Source organism: Moschus berezovskii, chromosome 23, assembly GCF_049115385.1.
Source record: "Moschus berezovskii isolate FMDL1 chromosome 23, NW_MosBer_1.0, whole genome shotgun sequence".
NCBI classification, from domain to species: domain Eukaryota; kingdom Metazoa; phylum Chordata; class Mammalia; order Artiodactyla; family Moschidae; genus Moschus; species Moschus berezovskii.
In genome coordinates, this window is record NC_142482.1 from 63,337,181 (window position 1) to 63,346,911 (window position 9,731).

General features: G+C 46.6%; 1 pseudogene; it reads right to left on the reverse strand.

The window, feature by feature from the left end:
• The window catches only part of LOC129543589 (securin-like), a 29,966-nt pseudogene extending 20,892 nt beyond the window's left edge, over positions 1–9,074 (reverse strand).
• Between the last annotated feature and the right edge of the window lie 657 nt (positions 9,075–9,731).

Sequence of the window (9,731 nt, forward strand, 5' to 3'; positions counted from 1 at the left end):
CAATAATTTGAACTGGAGTGTATCCTGGGGGACAAAAGTCCATGGGGTCACAGAGTTGGGCACAACTGAACATCTGAGCCCATACAGGTGAATTACAATGTTGTGTTGTTTTTTCTTTCCCTTTACAATCTACAGCGACTTGAGTCATTTATGTGTAGATGTATTTACATTCTTTTTCGGGTTCTTTTCCCACGTGGGTTACTGGAGAGTGTTGATTGAGGTGGCTTGTGTTACACTGTGGGTCTTTGTGGCTTGTTTCACAAATGGCGGTGTGAGATGTTAGTCTGAAACAGCTCATTTCTCCCCGCCCCCACCCCTTTTGTTTTTGGTGAGCCTAAGTTTCTCTTCACTGGACATGGAACGACAGACTGGTTCCAAATAGGAAAAGGTGTATGCAGAGTACACCATGAGGAATGCTGGGCTGGAAGAAGCACAAGCTGGAATCAAGATTGCTGGGAGAAATATCAATAACCTCAGATATGCAGATGACACTACCCTTATGGCAGAAAGTGAAGAGGAACTCAAAAGCCTCTTGATGAAACTGAAAGAGGAGAGTGAAAAGGTTGGCTTGAAGCTCAACATTCAGAAAACAAAGATCATGGCATCTGGTCCCCTCACTTCATGGGAAATAGATGGAAAAACAGTGGAAACAGTGTCAGACTTTATTTTTTTGGGCTCCAAAATCACTGCAGATGCTGATTGCAGCCATGAAATTAAAAGACGCTTGCTCCTTGGAAGGAAAGTTATGACTAACCTTGATAGTATATTAAAAAGCAGAGACATTACTTTGCCAACCAAGGTCCGTCTAGTCAAGGCAATGGTTTTTCCCGTGGTCATGTATGGATGTGAGAGTTGGACTGTGAAGAAGTCTGATCGCCGAAAAATCCATGCTTTTGAACTGTGGTGCTGGAGAAGACTCTTGAGAGTCCCTTATACTGCAAGGAGATCCAACCAGTCCATTCTAAAGGAGATCGATCCTGGATGTTCACTGGAGGGACTGATGCTAAAGCTGAAACTCCAATACTTTGGCCACCTCATGCGACGAGTTGACTCACTGGAAAAGACTCTGATGCTGGGAAAGGTTGTGGGCGGGAGGAGAAGGGGACGACAGAGAATGAGATGGCTGGATGGCATCACCGACTCTGTGGACATGAATTTGAGTGTACTCCGGGAGTTGGTGATGGACAGGGAGGCCTGGCGTGCTGTGTTTCATGGGGTCGCGGAGTCGGGCACGACTGAACTGAACTGACCTGAAGTTTCTCTTCAGAGCGTGTGAGGCTGTTTCTGTTTGGTAAAGAAGCTCGTCTCTGTCCATGCTTAGGTTTAACTGGAAGTGATGCCCTGACCCCTGTCTCCCTCACTCCCCTCGGTGGGGCCGTCTCTGCTTTCTCCCTGTGGCTCCACGTGGCGTGGCTTCCTCCCCTTTACGGCCCAGCAGTATCGCACTGTGTGCACCCGTCTTCGGCATCCGTCCAGCAGCCCTTCTACGCTTAGGTGGTTCCGGGTCTCGGCTGCGGTACCTAGCGCAGCCGTGACCACAGGGCTACCCTGTGTTTAAAAATGTTGGTTTTGTCTAGGTCTCTGCCCAGGCTTCAGACCGCTGGGTTCTAAGGTACTTCTGTGTTTAGCTTTTTGAAGAGCCTCCATACTCTTCTGGATGTACTGATGTGCATTCTCAATAACGGTGCAGGAGGGCTCCCTTCTCTCCACAGCGTTTATTGTTGGAGATGTTTGGAGATGGCCATTGTGACCCGTGTGAGGTGATACCTCATTGAACTTTTGATTTGCCTTTCTCCAATAATCAGTGACACTGAGCATCTTTCCGTGTGCCTAATGGCAATCTGTATGACTCCATCACAGAAATGTCCTTTTTTAATCTTAGGCACATATTTTTCTTGGGTTGTTTGAATTTTTGATATTGAGCTGCACAAACTGTATTTTTTGTAGACGAATTCCTTACGGGTGTCTTTGTTTACAACTATTTTTTTTCCCATTCTGAGGGTTGTCTTTGTCTTTTGTTTAACATTTCCATTGTTGTTCAAATAGTTTTAAGGTTAATAAGGTTCCTTTTTATTATTTTTGGTTTGTTTTTCATTATTCTAAAAGGCTGACCCAAGAAGAACTTGCTGTCATTTATAGCAAAGCCTGTCCTGCCTATATTTTCCTTGAGAATTTCATAGTATCCACTGTGACATTTATATCTTTATACTATTTGGAATTTGTGTATGGTGGGGGGGGGGGTGTTCTAACTTCATTCTTCTTTTTGCTTCACTAACCTCTACACTGTCCTCCGCAGTGTCTTGTAGCAGTTTATATTTCTAGCATCAGTGAAGGAGATGCACCAGCTGTTATAGTTTGCAGAGTTCCTGACAATGGCTATTTTGACTGGTGTGAGGTTATACTTTGCTGTTGCTTCGATATGCATTTTTCTAATTTTTCTGTGATATTGACATCTTGCCATGTGATTTTTTTTAAGGGTTGTTAAATAAAACTTAGGGGCTTCCCTGGTGGCTCAGTGATAAAGAATCTGCCTGCAATGCAGGAGACCCAGGTTCAATCCCTGGAGATCCTCCTGGAGAAGGGAATGGCAACTCACTCCAGTATTCTTGCCTGGAGAATCCCATGGACAGAGGAGACTGGAGGGCTACAGTCCATGGGGTTGCAAAGATTTGGACACAACTGACCTATTAACGCTTTCACACTTAGATAAATTTACTTCTTGAGATGACTTCTTAAATGCCTGTCTTGTTTTGAATTCTTTTTGATGACCACCCCTAGGATATCTCTTGAAGATGCTCCTTACAGGACCTCGGACCTTCTGAACCTTCAGTTCAGTTCAGTCGCTCAGTCGTGTCTGTCTCTTTGCAACCCCATGAATCACAGCACGCCAGGCCTCCCTGTCCATCACCAACTCCCGGAGTTCACTCAAACTCATGTCCATCGAATCGGTGATGCCATCCAGCCATCTCATTCTCTGTCATCCCCTTCTCCTCCCGGCCCCAATCCCTCCCAGCATCAGAGTGTTTTCCAGTGAGTCAACTCGTCACATGAGGTGGCCAAAGTATTGGAGTTTCAGCTTTAGCATCAGTCCTTACAATGAACACCCGGGACTGACTGGTTGGATCTCCTTGCAGTCCAAGGGACTCTCAAGAGTCTTCTCTGGCACCACAGTTCAAAAGCATCAATTCTTCGGCGATCAGCTTTCTTCACAGTCCAACTCTCACATCCATACATGACCAAGGGAAAAACCATAGCCTTGACTAGATGGACCTTTGTTGGCAAAGTAATGTCTCTGCTCTTTAATATACTATCTAGGTTGGTCATAACTTTCCTTCCAAGGAGTAAGCGTCTTTTAATTTCATGGCTGCAATCAGCATCCGCAGTGATTTTGGAGCCCCAAAAAATAAAGTCTGACACTGTTTCCACTGTTTCCCCGTCTATTTCCCATGAAGTGATGGGACCAGATGCCACGATCTTTGTTTTCTGAATGTTGAGCTTCAAGCCAACCTTTTCACTCTCCTCTTTCACTTTCATCAAGAGGCTTTTGAGTTCCTCTTCACTTTCTTCCATAAGGGTGGTGTCACCTGCATATCTAAGGTTACTGATATTTCTCCCGGCAATCTTGATTCCAGCTTGTGCTTCTTCCAGCCCAGCATTCCTCATGATGTACTCTGCATATAAGTTAAATAAGCAAGGTGACAATATACAACCTTGACGTACTCCTTTTCCTATTTGGAACCAGTCTGTTGTTCCATGTCCAGTTGTAACTGTTGCTTCCTGACCTGCATACAGGTTTCTCAAGAGGCAGGTCAGGTGGTCTGGTATTCCCATCTCTTTCAGAATTTTCCTCGGTTTATTGTGATCCACGCAGTCAAAGGCTTTGGCATAGTCAATGAAGCAGAAATAGATGTTTTCCTGGAACTCTCTTGCTTTCTCCATGATCCAGTGGATGTTGGCAATTTGATCTCTGGTGCCTCTGCCTTTTCTAAAACCTGCTTGAACATCTGGAAGTTCACGGTTCACCTATTGCTGAAGCCTGGCTTGGAGAATTTTGAGCATGACTTTACTAGCGTGTGAGATGAGTGCAATTGTGTGGTAGTTTGAGCATTCTTTGGCATTGCCTTTCTTTGGGATTGGAATGAAAACTGATCTTTTCCAGTGTTGTGGCCACTGCTGAGTTTTCCAAATTTGCTGGCATATTGAGTGCAGCACTTTCACAGCATCATCTTTCAAGATTTGAAATAGCTCAACTGGAATTCCATCACCTCCACTAGCTTTGTTTGCCTTAGAAAGCATCACTACGAACAAAGCTAGTGGAGGTGATGGAATTCCAGTTGAGCTATTTCAAAGCCTGAAAGATGATGCTGTGAAAGTGCTTCACACCTGTACATGATATCAAACAATGTTTCCCTGTCTCAATCTACTTACTTTACCGTCTAAGATTTCCTCTAGATTTACCTATCCCTTCGAGTAGCATTACTTCATTTCTTTAAGTCAGAGTTGTACTTCATTATGTACCACTTTGTCTTTATCCATTCATCTGTCCCTGTTCAGTTCAGTCCAGTTGCTCAGTCGTGTCTGACTCTTTGCGACCCCATGGACTGCAGCACGCCAGGCCTCCCTGTCCCTCACCAACGCTCGGAGTTTACTCAGACTCATGTTTATCGAGTCGGTGATGCCATCCAACCATCTCATCCTCTGTTTTCCCCTTCTCCTCCTGCCTTCAATCTTTCCCAGCATCAGGGTCTTTTCAAATGAGTCATACCTGTCCCTGTATAGCCTGCTAACTTCTATGTCTTGGCTACTGTAGGTACTGCTTCAGGGCAGACTTCAGTGATGCGCTTTACAAAATCTGATTTTCTCCACATACACTCCCAGGAGTTCAACTGTCAGATTATATAGGGGGTCTATTTATTTTTAAAAAGGACACATCTATGGAAATCCTCATGACAACTGTTAACAATGATATTTTACCAGCACCACATTAGGGTCCTTTCTCTTCACCTCATTCTAGCATTTCTTGTCTGTAGACTTTTTTGAGATTGATCTTTTTCACTTCTCTAAGGTAATTCATCATCATCAGATTGATTTTCCTGTGTCTATTTACCCAACTGATTCATGTCGTTTTATTTTAAAACCTTGTAATTTTATTTGCCTCTTGATATTTTCTTCTGATAATTTTCCCTGCTTTGCATGTTTTTATTGTTTTGCTCAGGAGGTTTCTTGAGCTTGTGTCATTTAGAACACAGCATTTTTTGTGCGTGTTAGGTACTGACATGCAAAAATTTTAAGGTTGCTATTGCAGGGAACAGCCACAAGGGGGCAGGATTGTCTCGTGCCGAAATGTGGTAACGCTGGAAATGAAAGCTTTAATAAAGGTTTCCCGCTGGAGGAGGAAATGACAACCCACTGCAATATTTTTCCCTGGAAAATCCCACGGACAGAGGAGCCTGGCAGGCTACAGTTCAATAACTATCTTCTCATCTGTAAGTCATATGTATCAGTGTGTAAACAATCCACGGATTATTTGTTACATAAAAATGGTGGTGACGGTTTAGTCAGTAAATCGTGTCTGACTCTTGTGATCCCATGGACTGGAAACCACGAGAAATCCAACAGGGATTCCATCCAGTTATGGCAAAATATCGTTTCATCCATACTACAGAGTTTAGGATCACTGATTGCTTTGTTCTTATTAAAGGTCTTAGTAATTCTAGTAGTAGGCTAATTTGACCTTCTAGGGTAAGGGTGTTAGTTCTAAAAGGTCTTGTACGTCTTCATAGAACCGTTCAACTTTGGCTTCTTCAGCGTTACTGGTTGGGGCATAGGCTTGGATTACTGTAATATTGAATGGTTTGCCTTGGAAACAGAGATCAATCAAGATGGCATGATCACTCACCTAGAGCCAGACATCTTGGAGTGAAGTCAAGTGGGCCTTAGAAAGCATCACTACGAACAAAGTTAGTGGAGGTGATGGAATTCCAGTTGAGCTATTTCAAATCTTGAAAGATGATGCTGTGAAAGTGCTGCACTCAATATGCCAGCAAATTTGGAAAACTCAGCAGTGGCCACAGCACTGGAAAAGGTCAGTCTTCATCCCAATCCCAAAGAAAGTCAATGCCAAAGAATGCTCAAACTACCGCACAACTGCACTCATCTCACACGCTAGTAAAGTCATGCTCAAAATTCTCCAAGCCAGGCTTCAGCAATACGTGAACCGTGAACTTCCAGATGTTCAAGCAGGTTTTAGAAAAGGCAGAGGCACCAGAGATCAAATTGCCAACATCCACTGGATCACGGAGAAAGCAAGAGAGTTCCAGGAAAACATCTATTTCTGCTTCATTGACTATGCCAAAGCCTTTGACTGTGTGGATCACAATAAACCGAGGAAAATTCTGAAAGAGATGGGAATACCAGACCACCTGACCTGCCTCTTGAGAAACCTGTTTGCAGGTCAGGAAGCAACAGTTACAACTGGACATGGAACAACAGACTGGTTCCAAATAGGAAAAGGAGTACGTCAAGGTTGTATATTGTCACCTTGCTTATTTAACTTATATGCAGAGTACATCATGAGGAATGCTGGGCTGGAAGAAGCACAAGCTGGAATCAAGACTGTCGGGAGAAATATCAATAACCTCAGATATGCAGATGACACAACCCTTAGGGCAGAAAGTGAAGAGGAACCTAAAAGCCTCTTGATGAAAGTGAAAGAGAGTGAAAAGGTTGGCTTGAAGCTCAACATTCAGAAAACTAAAATCATGGCATCTGGTCCCATCACTTCATGGGAAATAGATGGGGAAACAGTGGAAGCAGTGTCAGACTTTATTTTCTTGGGCTCCAAAATCACTGCGGATGCTGATTGCAGCCATGAAATTAAAAGACGCTTACTCCTTGGAAGGAAAGTTATGACCAATCTAGATAGTATATTAAAGAGCAGAGACATTACTTTTCCAACAAAGGTCCATCTAGTCAAGGCTATGGTTTTTCCCGTGGTCATGTATGGATGTGAGAGTTGAACTGTGAAGAAAGCTGATCGCTGAAGAATTGATGCTTTTGAACTGTGGTGCCGGAGAAGACTCTTGAGAGTCCCTTGGACTGCAAGGAGATCCAACCAGTCCACTCTAAAGGAGATCAGTCCTGGGTGTTCATTGTAAGGACTGATGCTAAAGCTGAAACTCCAATACTTTGGCCACCTCATGCGACGAGTTGACTCACTGGAAAACACTCTGATGCTGGGAGGGATTGGGGCCGGGAGGAGAAGGGGACGACAGAGAATGAGATGGCTGGATGGCATCACCGATTCGATGGACATGAGTTTGAGTGAACTCCGGGAGTTGGTGATGGACAGGGAGGCCTGGCGTGCTGTGATTCATGGGGTTGCAAAGAGGCGGACACGACTGAGCGACTGAACTGAACTGAACTGAAGTGACCTGAGGTTAAAGGTTAGGGTTAGGGTTTAGGGTTTAGGGTTAAGGGGCTAGGGGTTAGGGTTAGGTTTAGGGTCAGTGATAAAAAACTCAGAAGAGTTGATACCTGGTTTGAGCCAGAAAGGACAGACAGGTTTCTTAGGGAATGAGGCAGACAGAACTGCACTTACCACATTAACAGAGATGGCTTTCAGGTAGATGGGAAACACTAAGAGAGTTTGTTTACAAAGTATAGGCTTCCCTGGTGTCTCAGACAGTAAAGAATCTGCTGGCAATGCAGGAGACCTGGTTTGATCCTGGGTTGGGAAGATTGTCTGGAGAAGGGAAAGGCTTCTCACTTCAGTATTCTGACCTGGAGACGTCTGTGGACTTTATAGTCCATGTGATTGCAAAGAGTCGGGGACACGACTGATTGACTTTCACTTGGCTTATTTTAGGACACAGTTTACAATACCAATGAGACTTGTAGAAAACTTAATATTAAATTCTAACAATGTCACAGCTTTGAGTCCAAGTAATATACAAGCTCGTAATACTGTAATCCTTTATTTAAAAAAAACTAATGGTTAACATTTATTGATCATTTACTTCATGATCAATCTTTCTGGCCACTTTAAACTGTATTATTTCATTTAGTCCTCATAAATAAACTTAAGAGCCGATCCTACTATTATCTTTATTTTACAGAAAGTTAAAGTATCAATACGGAGATTGTCTCTTGTCCAAGATCACACAGCCAATAAGTGATGGAGCCAGAATTCCAACCCACGACCTCTGCCTTCAGAGATTAAAGGGGTATTTTGTGAAACCCTGGTAGATCAGAGGTTAAAGCATCTGCTTGCAATGCAGGAGACCCGGGTTCAATCCCTGGCTCAGGAAGATCCCCTGAAGAAGGAAATGACAACCCACTCCAGTATTCTTGCCTGGAGCATCCCATGGACGGAGGAGCCTGGTAGGCTACAGTCCACGGGGTCGCAAAGAGTCGGACACGACTGAGCGACTTCACTTTACTCACCTGTAAAACACTGGAAGCTGATCACAAGCTGGAAGAGTCTCTGCATTAAAAATGTGAAATCATGTTGAATTTGCTGTATTTTGTCTAGGCCCTTGAGCCTAAAAAATGTCAGATAATCTTTCCTAATTGCAATTTTGGGACAGCAGCACCATTAATTTATTGAGGAATTCCGAATTAATATTTTTAGTACCGAATTTGGAACACAGTGAGCACTCGGAAAACACTGCCTCCTAGTGTCTCCGCCGACGCCTGGCGTGAAGCGCTCACCTTTCCTCGTCCCCGCACCGCCCGGGGGCGCGGGGCGCTGTCCGCCGCAGGGGCGCCCTCAGAGGGCCTCCCCCGGCCCTGGGGCGCTCGCCGCCGCTCCCGCATCCAACACACGAGGTGCCTGCCGTGGCGGAGCGCCGGGGAGCGGGCGGAGCGGGCGCAGACCCTGGTCCCTCCAGGGCGGCCCCCCGGACGCAGCCCGCCTTCCCGAGGCCCCTGCCGGGGCAGCCCCGGGAGGACGCCCCGCCGCCCCTCAGCCCCCGCCCCGCCGCCGCCACTCTCCGCTCCTCCGGGCGCTCCGAGGACCAAGACGCGAGCAGGCGCCCGGGCAGACGCTCACCGCTCCCTGAGGCCCCGCCCATCGAAGCCCCCGCGGCCAATGGGCGCCCGGCGCAGCCGGCAGCCACCTATTGGAAGGCCGTACGTCTCCCGGGGGGCGGGCCGAGCCACACCCTGCCCCCGCCCCGCCCCGCCCCGCTCGCCGCGCCGCGCGGGGCGGCCTGCCTCCGAGCGCCTGAGGGCGGGTTGCGCGTGGCCGCGAGTCCGGCGGGGCCGGAGAGCGCAGAGGCCTGAGAGGACTCTGAGGGCCGCTCGGGCCCGACTCAGAGACGGATGGAGTGTGCGCGGGCGGGAAGCGCGGGGACGCTCGGCCCCCGGGACTCGTCACCCCGCGTGCGAGCGGCTCCTTCTCAGCGCGGGCTTCGCGGGCAGCCCGGAGGTAGGGGCTGCGGGCGAGCGGGAGATGCGGCGGCCGCACAGAGCCACCGGGTTTCTGTGTTCGGAGGCGGGTCACCCATCTGACGGGGCGTTTGCAGATACATTTACTGGGATATGTGGTTTGAGAACCCAGAGAAGGAAGGAATGCAGTGCTACGCTATTAGTTATTTTAGACTCAAACGAGAAAATAGTGTTTTATAAAATTTTTATTTAGCGTCCTGAAAAAGTTCACCTAGCTCCACCTGATAGTTATTATGGGCAGATTTTTAAATTCTTACCTGATTGTTCATATATAAAAGGAA